Here is an 18,995-nt window from a genome sequence, read left to right as displayed (position 1 = left end):
CAAGCCATTGTTTATTTTCTGGAGGGACACTTCATCAGCGGAAGCTGTTCGGAACCTCCAGCTCACTCCTGCGTGGTCTGAGAAGCCTCATCTCTCTCCAAACTGGAATTACCCTTGCAGAGACTCTTCAACAAAGAAAAAGCACCAAAATCCCCATTCTGTATTCTTGGGGACTGCAACAGCTCATCCCCTGAAGTTGTCAGCAGTCCAAGTCCCCATCTAAAGTGCTCAGCTTTTGATCATACTTGGCACAAACCGAGCTTATAGTGGACACATCGTCACAAATCTTACCTACAGGTTATATAATCCCCTGCTTTAGCTCCAGTATGTTTTTATTCATCTATGTGTTGTCATATGGCTCGTAGGCTCTTACCTCTCCTCCTGCATGTCCTGCTTCTTATGCATCTGGCTGTGACCCTATCTTTCTTTTCTCTAAGTCCTCTCTGTCCCCAGAAGTCTCACCTAAACTCTTCCTGTCTACCTATTGGCCATTTTGCTCTTTATTAAGCCAATCACAGTGACACATAGTCACACAGTGTAAAGGAATATCCCACAACAGACTGGAGTTTCCAGCATCATTGCTGAGTTCACACATGCCCACCTATCAGTGCTAGTTGCTGGCCAGACACTGTCAAGGACTGTCTGGGATCTCCAAAAGTGCATTTTCCTGACCTGCCACAGCTGAAGGACCTCAGGAAGGATGTGGAGGATGCAGGTTGAGTTTACAAGCTCCAAAAGCATCATTACCAGAGAGGGGTCCACACTTCAACATTATCTGCCGGAACAACTTTTCCCCACTTGGTGAGATGTCTGTTTAATGAGATTACCGTAACCTTTGTAATAACATGGTATTGTAAAGAATGTTTGTGTTAATAAACCAATCATTCAAAAATGCAAATCTTGTGTGGACATCCAAAAGGCCAAGTGCCTGACAGCCCACCAGCCATTCTCTCCTCACCCATGTAGTATGATGGCCCTGGAGCCTTCCCCACTGTGTACCACACTGACTTGCTAAAAAGAAGTATATTATTTCCAGGCAGGGATGTGAGCTGGGCACCCTCACATCTTGGCTCATCTTCATATCAGTTATGCGAATTGGCACACATCCTCTGGTTATAGAGTGCTGTAACAAGAGTTTTAACCTTGTAACTTTTGAGACAGATTCTTGCTATATAACTTCTAACCCATTATACAGGCTAAGCAGCCTTCAAACTCGTGGCAATCCTCCTGCCTCAGCCTCTTGCGTGCTAGAATTTCAGGTATGCATTCTCAGTTTTAGAAGCATGCCTATGAAGTTGTGAACAGTATTCTGGTCAGCTTATAGGAAATATACCTGGATAGAGTGAGTGAAAGAGAGGATGTGGAAACAAGGAGGGGAAACAGAATTCATAGGCCTGGAAACTCTCTTTGTTCACATTATTTTAGTAAAGCAGAGTTCTAGAAAGGACAGTGGGCAAGGACAGGGGAAGAGTGGGACCAGAGTGGAAGGGGCATACTCTCTGCAAAAGGATCAGAGCTACTTGGTAGAACAGGACTTTCCTTCCCAGGCTTCTAGATCGCCACGTGGAGCACTGTTCAGGGAAAGAAGAGCTTTCTCAACCCACTATTCACAAAGGGAGCAAACTGGGCACTTTCTTCTTTTAATAACTGTCCTGCTTCATTAGCAGTTCTTGTTGCTATCCTCTTGCTGGGTTCAATGTATACATGTGTGTGTGTGTGTGTGTGTGTGTGTGTGTTTCCAACTGATTTCTTACCTGTCTTCATTAGTGTTTCTATTGCTGTGAAGAGACACCATGACCATGGCAACTCTTATAAAGGAAAACATTTAATTGGTGCTGGCTTACAGTTCAGAGGTTTCGTCTATTGTCATCACGGCAGGAAGCAGGAAGCATGGGAGCACTCAGGCAGACATGGTGCTGGAGAAGGAGCCAAGAGTTCTACATCTGGACTGGCAGGCAGCAGGAAGAGAGAATGACACTGGGTCTGGCTTGAGCTTCTGAAAACTCAAAGTCCACTCCTCCTACTCCAAAAGGCCACACCTCCTAATAGTGCCATGCCCTCAGCACCTATGGGGGCTATTTTCAGTCAAACCACCACATGACCATTTGCCTTTGCAAACCGTTCAGACTGTTGTTCCCTGGAAGAAGATAACAACTCACTTGATCACGCCACCTCTCTATTGGCTGTAATAGCTCATGCTTTGATCCTTCTACTGTTGACATTTGCTCTGGATGATAACTGAATAGATTAGAAAGGCAATGTCATTTTATATGGCAAATAACTGCAGAAACACCTTCTGCACTATAGCCTGTAATTTCCCTTAATGATCAGCTGACAGTATTAAACTTTCATCTGTCCACTGAAAGGAATGGAAGGGGTTGAGCAATTGATCAGAAAAAAAATGAACCTAGGTTCCTGTGCAGACCCACTAGATGTATAGTAAGGAGACCAGATGACCTCTAATAGCTCGTTGGTAGCAGTCATTCCTTTAACAAGTACTCACATTGGGGAGTGGTAGTATATGCCTGTTAACCTCAGCACTTGGGAGGTAGAGGCAGGAGCCTCAAGAGTTCAGGGTCACTCTTGGCTACATAGCAAATTCAAGGTCAGTCTGATCTATAAAACATAAACAAAAAGCAGTTACTTACAGAGCATGTGTGAAGCCTGCTCCTAGCCATGTCCATTGTATGCAATGGGGAAATAAAAGATGAAGTCTCTCGCCTCATGGCACCTGCATTCCAGTGGGGTAAGAGAAACAATGTGTGCATGATACACACAGCTTTGGACATATGAAAAGAGGTGTATGTTAGCTCTCTCTACTAGCTGGGCTCTCTAGACGAACAGAACTGGTGAAATAAATAGATGTATAGAGGGGATTTATTCAATTTATTGGACTGGCCAGGTAATCCATCAATGGTTGCTTGTACACTGGAGAATCTGGATGCCTCAGTGGGGCAAGGTGACAACATATGTACGATTACAGGTATAGGACCATGACGTTATGCTATATAAAACTGAAATGCTCTTGTTGGTGTCTTTCTTTCCCTTGTGGACTGTATGAGTAACTTTTCTTGAAGTTGGGACCAAATGCCTGACCAAAGCAACTTAAGGAAGGGTTTGTTTCAGTTTTGAGGGTGCAGTCTATAGTGGCAGAAAAGTCATGGTGGCCAGAACATGAGGTGTGAATTATATTGCATTTGTAGCCAGGAAGCAGAGACTTGTACCAGGCTTTTCTTTTGGGCCACCAATCAGCTCCCAAACCACACCATGGAGACTTATTATGCGTTATGAACGCTCAGTCCTATCCCAGCTCTTCTTTTCATTTGTTTCTCTTTTTCTATGTTTTGCCTCAGGGCTCTTTACCTTTTGTTCATTCTGTCTGTCCGACTTTCCTGCTTCTCACATCTGGCTGGCTGACAGCTGCCTGGCTTCTGGCCCTGGGCATGTCCCTCCCTTTTTCCTCATTTACCCCTCATTTTTCTCTCTCGAGCCTAAATTTCTCCTCCTACTTATTCTCTCTGCCAGTCAGCCCTGCCTGTCTCTCTCTTGCCATTTATTGACTGTTCATCTTATTGTTAGGCCTATCAGGTGCCTTTGGCAGACATAAATGCAACACGTCTTTACATAATTAGACAAATGCACATAAACAAGTGTAGCACACCTTTACATAGTTAAAACAGCCAAGCGGTGGTGGCCCACGCCTTTAATCCCAGCACTTGAGAGGCAGAGGCAGGTGGATCTCTATGAGTTCAAGACCAGCCTGGTCTACAAGAGCTAGTTCCAGGACAGGCACCAAAGCTACAGAAAAACCCTGTCTTGAAAAAACCAAATAATAATATCCCACAACATAAACAAATGTCACACATCTTTACATAGTTAATATTCCACAACAGAGACCCACAAATGCTACACTCAACTGACTTTTTTTTCTCATTTGGTTTAGGATCCTGGCCCCTGAGACGATGCTGCCCACATTCTGTTACCTCACACCAGCAGCTTTCCTTGGGGGACACCCTGTAGTTCCAACATCCCCAGCATACTGGAATCTCCATTGCAACTTGGGCTTCTCCTTCACAGCCTCACACAAAGGCCTGTCAGGGCTTCCTTAAAGGAACCCTGCTATACGTACCTGACCTGAGTAGCTTTCTGGAGCCTAGGTGCGATTCTCCATGACACCTACACACTTGCCCATTTCACGCCTGTGAATGAGTACCATGTGAACAAGGCTGCCAAATTCTGCTGCCAGCTCAGAATGTAGTCTGAACCCTTCGGCCACACCAACAGTGTGCTAAAGAGACACTTCCCTTGATAATCCTCAGCTCAGATTTCCTCCTTCCAAATGAAAATCTGCGTATTTACCAGGTAAAGCTTTTGGTGAGCTCACCCCTCAAGTCACCTTTCCTGCTGTCTCAGGATAAAGAATGAGGTCAATCAGTCTGGCATTATACATGCCTCTGTACTCTCCTTATTCAAAACTAAAAAAAAAAGTAAATTTAGTGTTTTGTGGGTGCTATGGGCATACATATGTGTGCATGTGCCATGGCACAAGTGCAGAGGTCAGAGAATAATTTTGTGGACAGACATTCTTCCTTAAATATCCTATGCCAATGCTAGAGAGATGGCTCAGCAGTTAAGACCACTTGTCCTCTTCCAGTGAACCTGAATTCCATTCCCAGCACCCATGTCAGTTGGCTTACCACCTCATCTAATCCCAGCTTCTGGAAATCCAATGAGCCCTTTGGTCTCCACAGGTGCCTATACATATCACACACACACACACACACACACACACACACACACACACACAATTCTCTGCCAAACAAATGATTCCATTACTTTTGAATTCAGCCTTACTCGAGTGTTGTAAGAGGAGCGGGCTGTGTCCTGCCACCTGGCTAGCTTAACCCCTGAAATAATCACACAGAAATTGTACTAATTAAATTACTGCCTGGCCCATTATCTCTAGCCTCTTATTGGATAACTCTCACATCTTGATATAACCCATTTCTAATAATCTGTATCGCCACTTGACTGTGGCTAACTGGCATGAGTCTAATCAGCGTCTGTCTCGGGCAGGAAAACCATGGCGTCTTCCTGTCTCTGCTTTCTTCCTCCCAGAATTCTGTTCTGTCTTCCCCACCTACCTGAGTTCTGCTCTATCAACTAGGCCAAAGCAGTTTCTTTAATAACCAATGAAAGCAACACAAAGAACCTTTGTAAAAAACCTCTTACACCATTCGAATACTCAGGGCATGGACAAAATAAAGCCAAATGCCTTGCCAGAATATTACATGAGTAACCTCTAGCCTAGTTCTTGATAGAGTTCTTGTTCCCCTCTGACCTTTTACCAGACCTCTAGCTTCCCCAATTCTCAACAGTCTGACTTTTCATACACTCACCCAAAGGTCCCATTAGACTCTGCTTATCACGTCCCAGGGCCTCTCTAGCCAGAAGCTCCAAGCTCATCTATATTCCTCCCACAACCTGGACAGCAAGGTCAGGTTTGCCACAGGAGCAGCCCTATTACATATGGATTTTCTCTATTTGTCACTTCCTCACAGCTGTGATAAGACACCTGACAAAAGCCACTTAAGCGGGGAAGTGTAGCAGTTACGGCCCTATTGCTGTGATTAAAACCAAACCAAAGCAAAGACCAGAAAACCACCATGACCATGGCAACTTATAGAAGGAGCATTTATCTGGGGGTCACAGATCCAGAGGGATAGTAGTCGTCCATCTCCATCATGCCTGGAAGCATGGCGTCAGGCAGGCATACTGCTGGAGCAATGGCTGAGAGCTTACATCTTATCTACAGACGGCAAGGGAAGAGAGAGAGTGGGCCTGATATGGGCTTTTGAAACCTCAAAGCCCACCCCAGAGACATGCCTCTTCCTCCAAGGCCACACCTCCAAACATCTTTACCACCAGGGAGCAGGATACTGAGAGATGAGCCTGTGCAGGCCACTCTCATCCCAACCACCACAGAAAGATTTATTCTGGCTCACAATTTGAGGATATGGTCCATTATGCCTGGGAAGCCACTGACTGTGAGCTGGCCATGTTAGCAATCCAAAGTGGCACAGAACAGTAGGAGTTGAGGATCAGGTCTGGAAAAAAAAAAAAAAAAAACAAAACAAAACCAATCGGAAACCCCAAATTGAAATTCTCAGTCCTATAACTGCAACAAACTGATGTACAAGTCCCCCAGATCCTCAGCTCTTAGGGTGAGACCTGGGGTGTCGAGTACGGGCCCAAGGACCAGGAAGTCAAGAGAACTCCAGGAAGAGAACTGGAGCACAGACACACACTTGACTGGGCACTTGATTCTGATAAAGACGACACTGAACATTGGTCGGGATAAGTGGCTACTCAAATAAGAGACTCTAAGGAGACAGTCATGTGGGAAACAGCACAGTTTTGCCTATACGGTACTCTACACAGAAAATCAAAGCTGGTGAGTTTTAAACGCGAATCTGAAAAGTAATTCTATAAGAATTCTAGACAGAAATGGAGGATAGTCTTCTAACTTTAGAGGCAGGCAACAGTTCATTTGTTTCCTGGTTTGTTTGCTCGTGTTTAGCCCAGACTGGCCTTGAACCAACAGTCCTTTTGCCTCAGCTTCCCAGGTTCTGGAATTATATATGTATACCACCACACCCAGCTAGCCAAAGGTTCTCTCTCTGTATCTCTGTCTCTGTCTATCTGTCCTCTCTCTCTCTCTCTCTCTCTCTCTCTCTCTCTCTCTCTCTCTCTCTCTCTCTCTCTCTCTCTCTCTCTCTCTCTCGGTTTTTTTTTTGAGACAGGGTTTCTCTGTACAACAAACCTGATTATACTGAAACTCTCTTTGTAGACCAGGCTGGCCTCAAATTCCTAGGTATCTGCCTGCCTCTGCCTCTCAAGTGCTGGGATTAAACATGTATGCCACCACTACCCAACTGCCAAAGATTTTCTAATCTTTAACTACAAAGCATTAACTTTAAAATAAGATTGACAAATTGGGTAAAAACCTACAACTTGGAATTTTTGTTCTAAAAGACACATTAAGAGCCAGGAGGTGGTGGTGCACAATTTTAATCCCAGCACTCGGTGAGCAGAGGCAGGGGGATTTCTATGAGTTTGACCAACCTGATCTACAGAGCAAGTTTCAGGACAGCTACGATTGTTAAAACAAAACAAACAATCAAAAGAGACCTTAAGAGAGCAAACCATGGGAAGGGAGAATCATCCTCACCATTTATAAAGAAGGTCTTACACTCAATTACATAAAGATTACAAATTAGTAAATTAAAAATTGGCACAAAAGAAAAATGAGCAGAAGACCTGAGGAGATACTTCACAGAAGAAATTCTAAGTAACTATTCGTACATGGATACAGTTGAGCCACTTTACCAAAGAGTGAAAATTAAAACCAAAATGCCATCTTTTTATAAATTCCTCCCCAAGATTAACACTTTATGGGTCAAGTGTGAAATATCCCCTACAGGCTCATGTGTGTGAACACTTGGTCCCTACCAAGTGTGGAAAGTGGTGGAATTAAGAGGTGAAGCCTAGCTGGGGAAATTAGGTCACTAGGAGGTAGATTTTGAGGGTTATGGTTGGGCCTCACGTGCGGCTTTCTGGTCTACCAAGATATAACAAGCACATCACAAGTGCCTCCCACCACCGCAAGACAGAGAGAGCCTCAGGCAGCACACTTCCCCACCACAGTGGACTGTGTCCCCTCATACCATGAGCCAAAGCAAGTCCTTCTCTTAAGTTGCCTCAGTTGGGTGCATTAATCCGCTGAGAAGGGTGCAACGCTGAACATTAGCTTAAATGCAGAGCAGTGTGCACAGTGCCCGTGACAGAGAAGCACGCAATGACAGAGCGCTTTCAGGCTGAAGCATAATCTTGGCAGAAATGAGGTCCTTTGGTCGCTCAAAAACAAGCACAGAAATGCCTCAGCAGGGCTGTTTGGGAAGGTGAAAAAATAGAGAACAGCTCACATGTCCATCAGCCCCAGACCATAAACAAAGTTGGTTGAGTCATAAAATAAAATGAATGTTTGTCCCAGAAAACAAGCAACCTGTGTCCTCACTCAGCACTGAAGAATTTCACACATACAGTGTCAGCCAAAGAAGGCTTTGTGGAGTGCAGCCCAGACGGCTGCAGCTTTAAGAGACGGCCTCACTTTATATAAAACGTACGTGTGAAAAGCTGTGAACATTTTTAAAAGTCTGGATGATACACACAAGACTTGGAAGAACAGTTTTTGTACTTTTTTAAACTGGAAATATAGGTGCCCTCCTCTGAAACCCCAAACAAACCAACACGTAGCATGTGATCAGAGGCTGCATGGATAAGGCCCATTTTTCTGAAGCTCTTATTTAAAAAAAAAAAGAGGATTTTAATATACATTACCTATTATTTTGTCAAGGTAGTATCTTAGTCAATTTAGACCTTTATAACAAAACAACATAAATGGAGTACTTAAACAACATACATTATTCCACACAGCCCTGAAGGCTGGGGCACCCAAGATCAAAGTACAAACAAGGTAGGCTTCATTCTGGAGTCGCTTTTCTTGGCTTCTAGACAAGCTCCATTGTGTCGTGTGCTCCGTTTGTGCACATTCAGGGAAGTGAAAATGAGCTCTCTAGTTTCTTATAAAGGTGCTAATCTCATCATGAAAACTCTCATGATCTCATCTCAGTTTAATTACCTCCCAAAGGCCCCTTGTCCAAACACCATCATTCAAGGGGGTAGCGCTCTAATTTTGGAGTTAGGAGAAAATACATACAGTCACTCCATAACTACCGCCTAATGCTTCCTGAATACACGCAGTCGGTTCATAACAACCACCTAACACTTCTTACATACACACAGTCAGTCCATAACAACTGCCTAATGCTTCCTGCATACACACAGTCAGTACATAACAACCGCCTAACGCTTCCTGCATACACATAGTCGGTCCATCACAACCACCTAACGCTTCCTGCATACATACAGTCGGTCCATAACAACTGCCTAATTGCTTCCCACTTGTTTTTCTTACTATGAGCTAGACTGCACATCGAGGCCACAACAACAGCCGCATCACACCAGCATCTCCCATGGTTGGTTCTTTGTCTACTTAAGAGCACATCTTGAAGTGATTAATAATACTGAGTAAGCCGAGGCTGATTGAGAGAAATAAATTTAGTAATGGCAGGCAAGACTCAGTGTTCAATGCTCCACTTTACCCCCTTTGGGTGAATTCTCCTGTGCACTTTCATACAAATCTCATTTCCCCCCAAAGGTTTTGTTCTAGTGAGCCTCAATAAATGTTATTGAACAAATACATTATTTTAGGGTATAGCCACAGAAACATATTTTCCCCATAGGGCAGATGTAAACCATTTGAGCTGTGCATTGTCCATTGGCTATTAGCCACTGATGCTTTAGCAAGAACAAGTTCTGACAGGAGCAATTTTGAGCTCTTGAAGTTTAAGGGAGGGTAATTGCAAAGGTCAGGTGGGAAGACTTGAAGGCATTAAAGCATGATAGTACCTCCTTTGCAATTTTGTCTGATGTTCCAGAATATCGGTGAGCGACATAACAAAGTATAAACAAGTGGATTTATCTTGCTCATATTATTTCATGGTGTTGACCTGAACAGGGCCTGGTCAGTTCGCATGAAAGTTCATTTGGCTTATGCATCCCCATGTGATCAACTACAAAGGTGCCTAGCCGGCTGTGTCCATCCTCTTTAGCCTTCCCAGGGTAAGGACTGGGAGAAAAAAGGAGGCAGAGCCGCAGAGCTTTTGGGGCTGTCAATGGAGTCCCTGGGCAGCCTTGTAGTCTGTGTTGTGATAATAGAACAGGCATTTGATACCTTCTTGCTGCCTCCACCCAACCCAATTCCCTGGCACTCTCAAGGCCAGCTGCAGGGCTGGGTTCAGGGGCTGGCTGTTTGGTACTGGGCTGCCAAGAGCTGCAGAAGGAAGGGCCTCACTAATTTGGACGAGAAGCACAAAAGTCACAGGATTCCACAAGACTGGTGCCTAGCTGAGAAACTCACCATTAACAAGACACCCCGGACACATGCCCACTGGGGCTGTGGACGTGCTGGAAAAGACCCAGAATGAAAATAACAGTGTCTTTTCTGTTCAGAGGGGAGAGACGCCAGTAGGCTTGTTCAAAATTGTGTTGCTTAAATCAAACCATGAAGAAACAAGTAGGCAAACTCATGTTGAAGGATGTTCCCCAAAAGAGGCAACCTTAAGACTATTGCTGTGTTGGGTGGTGGTGGTGCATGCCTTTAATCCCAGCACTTAGGAGGCAGACGTATGCGGATCTCCGTGAGTCTGATTGCAGTCTGGTCTACAGTGTGAGTTCCAGGACAGCCAGGGCTACAGAGAGATACCATGTCTTGAACAAACCAAATGAATAAGAATATTGTTGTGAAAGACAGAATCAGTAGTAGTGGCAGCAACAGAGGTGGTGATAGCAATGCTAGGAAGTGTTTTAGTTAAGGAAAACTAAATACATGAAACCAAAGACTTTGATGAGATCCTGGGCCACGGAGGAAAAAAAAAATCACGTGTGTGTGTGTGTGTGTGTGTGTGTGTGTGTGTGGTATAGTAGTAGTAGCAGCAGCAGCAGCAGCACATTGTTAGAGTAGCTGGGGAAATCTGAGCTTGAACTATCTATTTGATAAGATTTTATCAGCACTAATCTTTCAGAGGTAACACGGTACCGATCTGTGTTATTGTTACGGGTCTAGTAAGTATGGACCTCTTAGCAGTAATAAAGAAGTTAACTATTACAGGTAATGTCATCTTAACTGGCCATGAGGTGCCCCTATTAAACAGTATTTATGGATACACTTGTGAGGGTGTGATGTTTAATCTTGTCCATGTGATTTTATTAAGAGTTCCCTGGAGATTAGAGAGAGGTACCTCGTGTGTCTGTGGGGTGCTTATAGAGAAGTCATGGGGCTAAAACCCCCTCTCCCCAGCCTATGGGCAGCACCATGTCATAGACTGGGGCCCAGATGGTGTAAAAGAAGAAGGGTTGGGGGAGGAAGCCAGCCTACTCAGCTGGCCTCCCTCCTTCTCTTCCCCTACCTCTTGCTGTCTCCCCACTTCCTGACTACCATATGTGAGTAGCTCCGCTCTGCCACACTCTCCCACCATGATAGACTGAAGCCTCTGAACCTGAAAGGAAAATAAATCCACCATCCCTTTACTTAGTGGGGCAAGTATTTGGACACAAGACGAAAAGAGATGAGATCACCGCTTGACTCCAGGAAGCAAACTGCCCAGTGGTTGGCCATCCCATAACCCCTTGAAGGCCCAGAGCAAGTAAAGTGGAGGAAGAAGGGCTTTATGGGCTCCTTTTCCTTCTTCCTTGTCCTTGTTTTTAATCATTAACATGTATTGATGAGATAAATACACATGGAGAAACCAAGCTGATAGCAGACTATAAAACAAGCGTGTTATCTTTCTTCCTTCTTGAAACTTTTTTCTTCCCAGGGCTGGGAACTGAAGCCTTGCACATCTTAAACAACTACTCTAACACTGCACTAACAAAAAAAGATTCGACATTTAGTTGTGATGTATCTTTAAATGGTCTCCTTTAATCTAAAACTAATACCTAGCATTATTACTACTATTGATATTATTATTAGAATTATCATTATTTGGGCTTTTCATAACCATGGTATCTTCTATTCTAAGCCAATCCTAAAAGTTAGGAAATTTTTCTCCTTTTAGAAAGAGCCTCTTTGATAATGGCCACTTGCACTGTGTCATTTACATGACAGTAGACATCTCAAAGGTACAGCAGATATCTCAAAGGTACCACCGGAAACTGAGATGCCCTGAGGAGAGCAGAGGCAGCACTGCCTGGGTTCTGAAGCTGGGACTTCTCATTTCCTCTTCCCTGAACTTGATCTAGAATGTGCACTGTCAGTCCCCTGGCTTGTCAGGCGTGCGAGCTCAGCCTGAGTTACCAATTTTCCTGGATCCCCACCTTGTAGGCTGCTTATAGTGGGTCTGCTCAGCCCCTGAAACTAAGCGAGCCAGTTCTTTATAGTAAATCCTTCTATGTCTCTGTCCCAGGAAAGAAAGGAGAAAATGTGGATTTCCTATTGATTGTGGTTGTCTGGAGAGCCCTGACCCACAGGGATGTGACTTGGGTAAACAGATACTGTACTAGCCATGGACCTATTCTCTCTGTTAAATTTATTTTACTTATTTTAAATTTTATAAAATTTATTATATATTAAGACAACATGCAAGTAACTAAAAGTATCACAGATCAAAGCTGACCAGACCCAAGGTCTATACAATTCAATGAACAGTTAGAATAGACATTCGAAACTAAAACTATGGAGCTTCACATTAAGTTTCACAATCTCAGGAAAATGGAAAGATGGTTCAGCAGTTAAGAGCACTGGCTGCTCTTCCAGAGGACCCAGGTTCAATTCCCATCACTCACAAATGTGTGACAAATCACAACCATCTGTAACTCCAGCTCCAGGGGGCCCGATGTTCTCCTCCAAACTTCAAGGAAACCAAACATACCTACATACACGTAAAACATTCATATACATAAAAATGAATAAGCCTTCTAAAACTTTTACATTTTCATTATTGAATATATTTCATTCAGTTATCCATGAAGAAGGGCTGAATGTAGAAGCTGACACACGTTCTAAGAGAGGATACTGCAGAAATTGAAGGCATGACACAAAGAGATGACAGAGAGACAGAGATAGAGAACCAGAGGCTGGAAGATTCCAGAGCAGAAAGAGAAAGCAGTAGACTGAATAAACGTGGTCCTCAGACCACACCTGGTCATGAGAGAAGCAGGAGCAGAGCAGAGAGATTGGCGGGTTGGGGGGGGGGGGAACCAGAGAGGGAGAGGAAAGAGAGAGGAGACAAAGAGAGAGCGTGGCTGAAATAGCAGGGTTATAAGGAGAATGAGTAGCTTGGGCGGGGGGAGCCCCTGAGCTGGTTTAGGGGAGGAGGAGCGAAGGGCTAGAATGTTAGCATGAACTCTGAAATGCATAATAGGTACTTGTGCTACTGAGAGATCCTAAAGGCAGCGTGTGCCTGGAGATATGGTAATAAGCACCACAGACAGCCTTTTGTCCCTTCCGCCAGTAAGAGAAATGGCTCCTTTTGGTAGAGGAGGTCCAACTTTATAAGTTCCTGAGGAATGCTGGCTTTTGTCTAACTGCCATAATCTGGGGAAATGAAGTTTCCTTTGGACCTGACAGATGTAATGCTGATTGCTTTTTTTAGTTCTAATTCTGTCAAGGATTTTTTTTTTCGTTTGGTGTTGGGTGTTTCCTTATCCATAAATCAAGAATGAATTGGCGTTTTCATGGCTTTGGTGAGGATGAGTGTGAGGCGCTCTGTCCTCATTTGGGAGTAACTTCACTGTTACCACGAATGAAGCTTTCCCAGACAGGGAACACTTCCTCTCGTCTGCTTGATGATCAGCTTCTCCTAGTGCTTTTCCACCTGGAGGCTGGCATTTGAAAACGGTAGAGTCTGGCTTAAGCCGCCAACATATCCCTGAAACAGAGAGCGATAAATCAAAATGTGCTCCTTGCCTCCAGGAAGTGAGATTTCTTCTTTTGTTTTCCTCCTCGTCTTATCTTCCTGCTTCCTTACAGACATGATCGTAAGCACTGAACTTTTGTTCAACTTACAACTCATCTTTCACTGGGGCGATTCAGAAAGCCCTGGAGACTGTGAATCAAATTAAAGAAAGCTAGAACGTCTGTGGACTCTGCTGATTGATATCATGAGAGATAGCCACCCCCATGCACGCCACTGCCCAGAGGCAACATCGGGTCAACAAATATTTATTGACGATCTACTGAGTGATCAGGGCTGTGAAGGTATGGCTGGATATGGAAACAGAGATGCCAGATGGCCAAAGAGCTCACAGGAGGAGGAGATTCAATTTGTGCAAACAATAAAACAGAAAGCATCCTTCATAGGGTGAGCAAACACTGTGTACGCGTATTAGTTCAACCGAAATGCTATGTGGATGAATCCTTGTGTTCTGTTCATGACTTTCTGTGAGTCACTGATTTCCTAGGGCTCGTGGCCTCCGTTAATAACGGATGGGTAAACTAAGTTGCTGTTAACATGAAATGCTCATAGACCTCTGAATTCTATTCCAGACCTCTCAAGTGTGTTTACCTCAGGTTAGGAACTTGAGGTGTACTTGAGAAGCCTTGGGCTGTCATTAACAGAAAACTCAAACTCGAATTTAAACATGAGGTATGTCTGATCTTCCCCTGTGGTAAGTGCAGAAATAAGCAGGCTTTAGGAGTCGAGCCTGGCTCTTCCCTTCTGTCACTTAACTATCCTCAGCCGTCTGCCAGCTTCCCACCTGCTTATAAGGCTGCTACACAGGTTCCAAGTGAAGCCACTAAGCATGGCAGTGTCCTTTAGTGACTGACAGACAGGGACAGCTTCTTAGGAGTGGGTGAGCCCTGATAAGGGTCTCTGTGCAGACCCTTTTTCTTCATAGTCAGTCCTGGGCAAGTGGGGTGCCACAGTGATTGACAGACCTCATCCATCGGATTCTACCTTGAGTTGGAATCCTGTTACCCATTCCATGAGTCGAGAAGAGCTGGATCCCTTTAAACAGCATTTCCCTTTGCAGAGGAAGAAAGGAGGCCAGCAGCAGAGTCAGCCACAGAACAGCTAGAAGGAAGCGGTTGGGACAAGCTTCATAAACAAATGTAGAAATAAATGCAAAGCACAATGTAAAAATAAAAAAGATGTTCTATTGGCTTTGGATTTTCTTTTTTAATGTTGCCAAACCAAAAACTGCACAGTGTCTGGTGGCTGCAGGTTACTGTGAGATTAGACGGGGCTAGAATTTAAAAGCGAAGAGCATAGTCGTGCCAGGTGACAGTGGAGAAGGCCTTGCTGAGCAAAGGGGAGCTCCTCTAACCAAACCCAAAGGAACCCTGGCTGCTTTGTGCGCCTCGGTGAGTGGTTGCTGAGGAAAGAGAAGTATTTGAAGAAAGGCCTGGTTGAACTGATCCGGCAATTTTAATATTTCAAAAAGTTCAAATCTAGTGTTAATGCTATTTCTTTTTACTGCAAGCCTGGGGCACAAACTGGAGATGAAGCAGTTTTTCCTTTCAATATGTTATTATCAAGTATGACTAGCCTGCCCGGGGACTGTGACCTGCAATACAGAAGAAATAGCACACATATTCTAGATCATTCTGGTGGAATGTAGAGTCTATTTGAATTTTGCTAAAGCAATGTCAAATATTTCTTTTTTTTTTCCTTTTTGGTGAATCTGATTTTCCAATGGGCCAGGAAAACAAACAAAACATTTTCTCCCTCTCAGGCATCATACGGTCACCTGTGAACCTTCAGGAAGTAAGTCTCATCCTCCCTTTCCTCTCTCCTTTAAAACTGCTTATCACAACCTGTCCCTGATAGGACCTTGTGCCCTCTGCACAAGCCGGAGAACTGCCAAGTCCGATAGGAAGCACAGATGCCCTGTGCCTCTCTCAGGACCATGGATAACCCGACTCCTTCCTCCCTAGTCTTAGGTTATGGCTCATTAGTTCAGTGTAGGGTTAAATTCATCACACCCTTCAACCCTCTGGGATGGTTCTGCCGGGGCAGAAACCTAATTTGAAAGCAATTCTGCCAATTTCATAGATGCGAAAATCCATACACTCAATATTTACCTAGACTGAGTGGCAGAGGTGGGGGTGGGGAAGTACCAGTAATTCAATTGCTTCATGGAAAAGAATCGAAAGAATGGAGGGGGGACTGGGGGGGCAGGTATGGTGGTATCTAGCATTTTGGAGACTAAAGCAAAAGGATCACATATTTGAGAGCAGTCTGGGCTAGATAGCAAGTTCCAGGTCAGCCTAGGCCGAATGATGATGCCTTGTCTGAAGAAGCCGAAAGAACATGGGAGAAAGAGAAGGACGTCTGGCAGTCCTCGCCAGCTGTTGTAAACACATGTGGTCCTATTATAATAATCGTCCAGCCCTGCCTCTTCTGTCCTAGCTTGGCCTGTGGCACTGTAGACATCAATGGCTCCTTCCTGCTCCCACAAAGCTGGTAAGGGGTTCCAAGCTGCCTTGGTGCAGAATGATGGAGTGTGGGCAAGGGAACACCAGGTAACATTCCAGCACGGAGAGGGAGGACTCACAAGCCCCTCTCCTGGATGACGAGCTGTTGGTGGGTGATAGATCCTGAGAAGGACGCAGTTTTCTCTTTTGTTTTTATTGTATGCGAGTGACGCTCTGCTTGCACGCAGATCTGTGTTCCAGCAGTGCGCCTGGTGCCCCCGGTAGTGGGAGAGAATCAGGTTATTTGGAACTAGATTGCAGTTGTGAGCCACCAGGTAGGCGCCAGGAATGAAACCTGGGTCCTCTGGAAGACTAGCCAGTGCTCTTAAGTATTGAGCCATCTCTTCAGTCCTGAATCAAAACTTTTTTTTTAATTATCAAGAGGTGGTTTTTTGTTTGTTTGCTTGTTTGTTTAATCTTTCACTGTTTCCATTTTCCCAACCCTGTCCTAGAGTTTTCGTGGCCCTTGACAACTTGACCCAAATTTCTCCTTTTGTTCTGTACCTGACCATTTTAAGTCATGTGCACCTCCCTGCCTTAGTAAAGAGTCTCTCGACTGTGATATGCCTGGAACTCTAGCACTTTGGAGACCGAGTATCACAGTCTATCACAGTTGGTCCTCTATGATTGTAGGCTGCACGCCCTTGAATTCAATCAGTCACAGATCAAAGATGTTCAGACAAAAACGTTAAGCGGTCTGGATCTGACACGGGAGGCCGCGCACCAGTTCTGGGCAGTCAGTGCCGTCTTATTTTATGAGGGCAGACAACGAGCATCTAGGCACCTGGGGACCCAAGACTTCCCCTCACAGGTACCAAAGGACTTCTTTACTTCTCTAGGGCTGACTAACTTGGTTCCATCTGGCTCAGTTGTTTTTTCGTTGCAGATTGAACTTCTGGCTTCATCGGGTTCAGCAGACAGCAGCTAGAACATTCCGAGTTAACTTTGACCTGTGCACTGAGATTGTAGCAAGGAAGCTGAAGCAGCAATGGCCACCCCAGCAGATAGGTATACATGAACATGCACACAGGCACAAGCCACACAGGTGCATAAGACATTGTGATAACTCTTCAAAGGGCCAGGCATCCTATTCCTCCTAGTCTCTGGGCTTCTGTCCTGAACCCATTTAATATGGTCAAAGGTTCCTCTCTGACACTCTGGGACACACTCTATCATACACTCTATCCAGTCCCCAGGGTGTAGACAACACTGGGCCTAGTGTAGACAGCCTTTATGGACACTCCCTTCTGGAGTATGCTCCACTTACAACTTTCTGAAAGGGGTTAGAACCAGCTCTAAAAATCACCATCTGCCCTCTCTCGTTTTTTTAACTTGATATTAAGGCAGTCCTTGTGCAGTCAGCATGAAAGATCCCCGGAGTGGGAAGACTCTTTCTCAAGTCTCAGGATAACATGATCCCCCAGGAACTCATGAGAGACCGTCCTTGCTGCAGTCACACGAGGTTTATTGACAGGACAGGAACCAGTGCACTGGGGCCGAAACTCATTTCCCACGCAGGGGTAGAGAGTTCGACCCCGAGTAGCTGGGAGAAGGGGTATTTAAGGGAAGAAACCACAACCCAGTAATTCAAAGGGGGTAGGGAGGGCATCATTGGAAAATTCCGAAAATACCAACGATCATCGAAAAATTCCGAAAATACCAACGATCATCGAAAAATTCCGAAAATACCAGTGATAATCACAAGGGGGTAACTCGCTGTTTCTCAAGATTATTCTCAAGATTATAATCTGACTTTATCTTCAGCTAGTTCCTGAAACAGAGTCACTGAACCGGCTAATCTAGACTTTTGATTCTTCTCTCCCTGCTTAGATTTTTGGCTCTATTTTTTCTGCTAGAGGTGTCTGGATTTATCCGGGTCTTTCAGGTTGTGTGGAGGTCTCAGATAGTCCTTGTGCAGTGGGCAGTGTGGAGATGATGCAGTGCAGAGATGCAGTCTTCCCTTTGAGGACAGTTTGTAACACGCCCCTTCCCCCCATAGAAGCCTGAAATCACAAACTCTGCTAAACACTGTATATACCACGTTTTTTATTCCTTACATATACACACACATTTGATGCCTTTTAAATCACAACTAAATAATGTGGTTGTACCTATTCTGTATCTTTTTAAGTTTTATTTATTCATTTATTTATTTTTGAAGCAGAATATCACACAGACTTTGCTGGCCTCATCTTTCTGGCTTTAAATTCTTGATCCTCCTGCCTCCATTGCCCTAGTGCTGTGATTATAGACATATGCCACCATGCCCATTTTTGTTCTGTTTTATTTTCCTTGAGGCAGGGTCTCATTGTGTAGCTGAGACTGTCCTCAAAAGATTCCTCAGTCTCCTGAGCACTGGGATGGCAGGTGTTCACTGCCACACTCAATGGAAGGTTGTAACTTTCACGATTTGAGGTACAGTTAGCGCACGCTTCTTTCTCTCCCTCTTTTCCTTTTTTGCTCCTCCTCCTCTTCCCCTTCTTGTCTTTACAATTTCCCAAACATTTATTCTTACTCTGTTAGCAGTCTCATCACGTTTCCCTCCCCTTCAAATCAAGAGCTCCTCGTTTTCACTCTGAAGCAACCCTTCACAGCTCTCTTTAGCACATCCAAACCCCCAGCATCGCTGCTCTAAGCTTTGGAACCTTCAGTAGGCAATGCAAAGGCCCCCTCAACACAAGCTCTGCAGTACCACGGCAGTCAGTCTAATACCCAAGCCAGCTACTTAATAACTAATGAGTGGGTCACATACACATGAAGATGTGTCAGACAGAGGGGCTGATCATGCCCCAGGCTAGACAGAACAGAACAGCACGAGAGTTCATCATTACGTTCAGAGTGTCACATAATTTAAAAACCAAGATTGCTTATTTTTGGAGATATTTTCAGATTCCAG

This window comes from Arvicola amphibius, chromosome 8 (genome assembly GCF_903992535.2).
Source record: "Arvicola amphibius chromosome 8, mArvAmp1.2, whole genome shotgun sequence".
Classification (NCBI taxonomy): Eukaryota; Metazoa; Chordata; class Mammalia; order Rodentia; family Cricetidae; genus Arvicola; species Arvicola amphibius.
Note: the sequence above shows the minus strand (reverse complement) of the source record.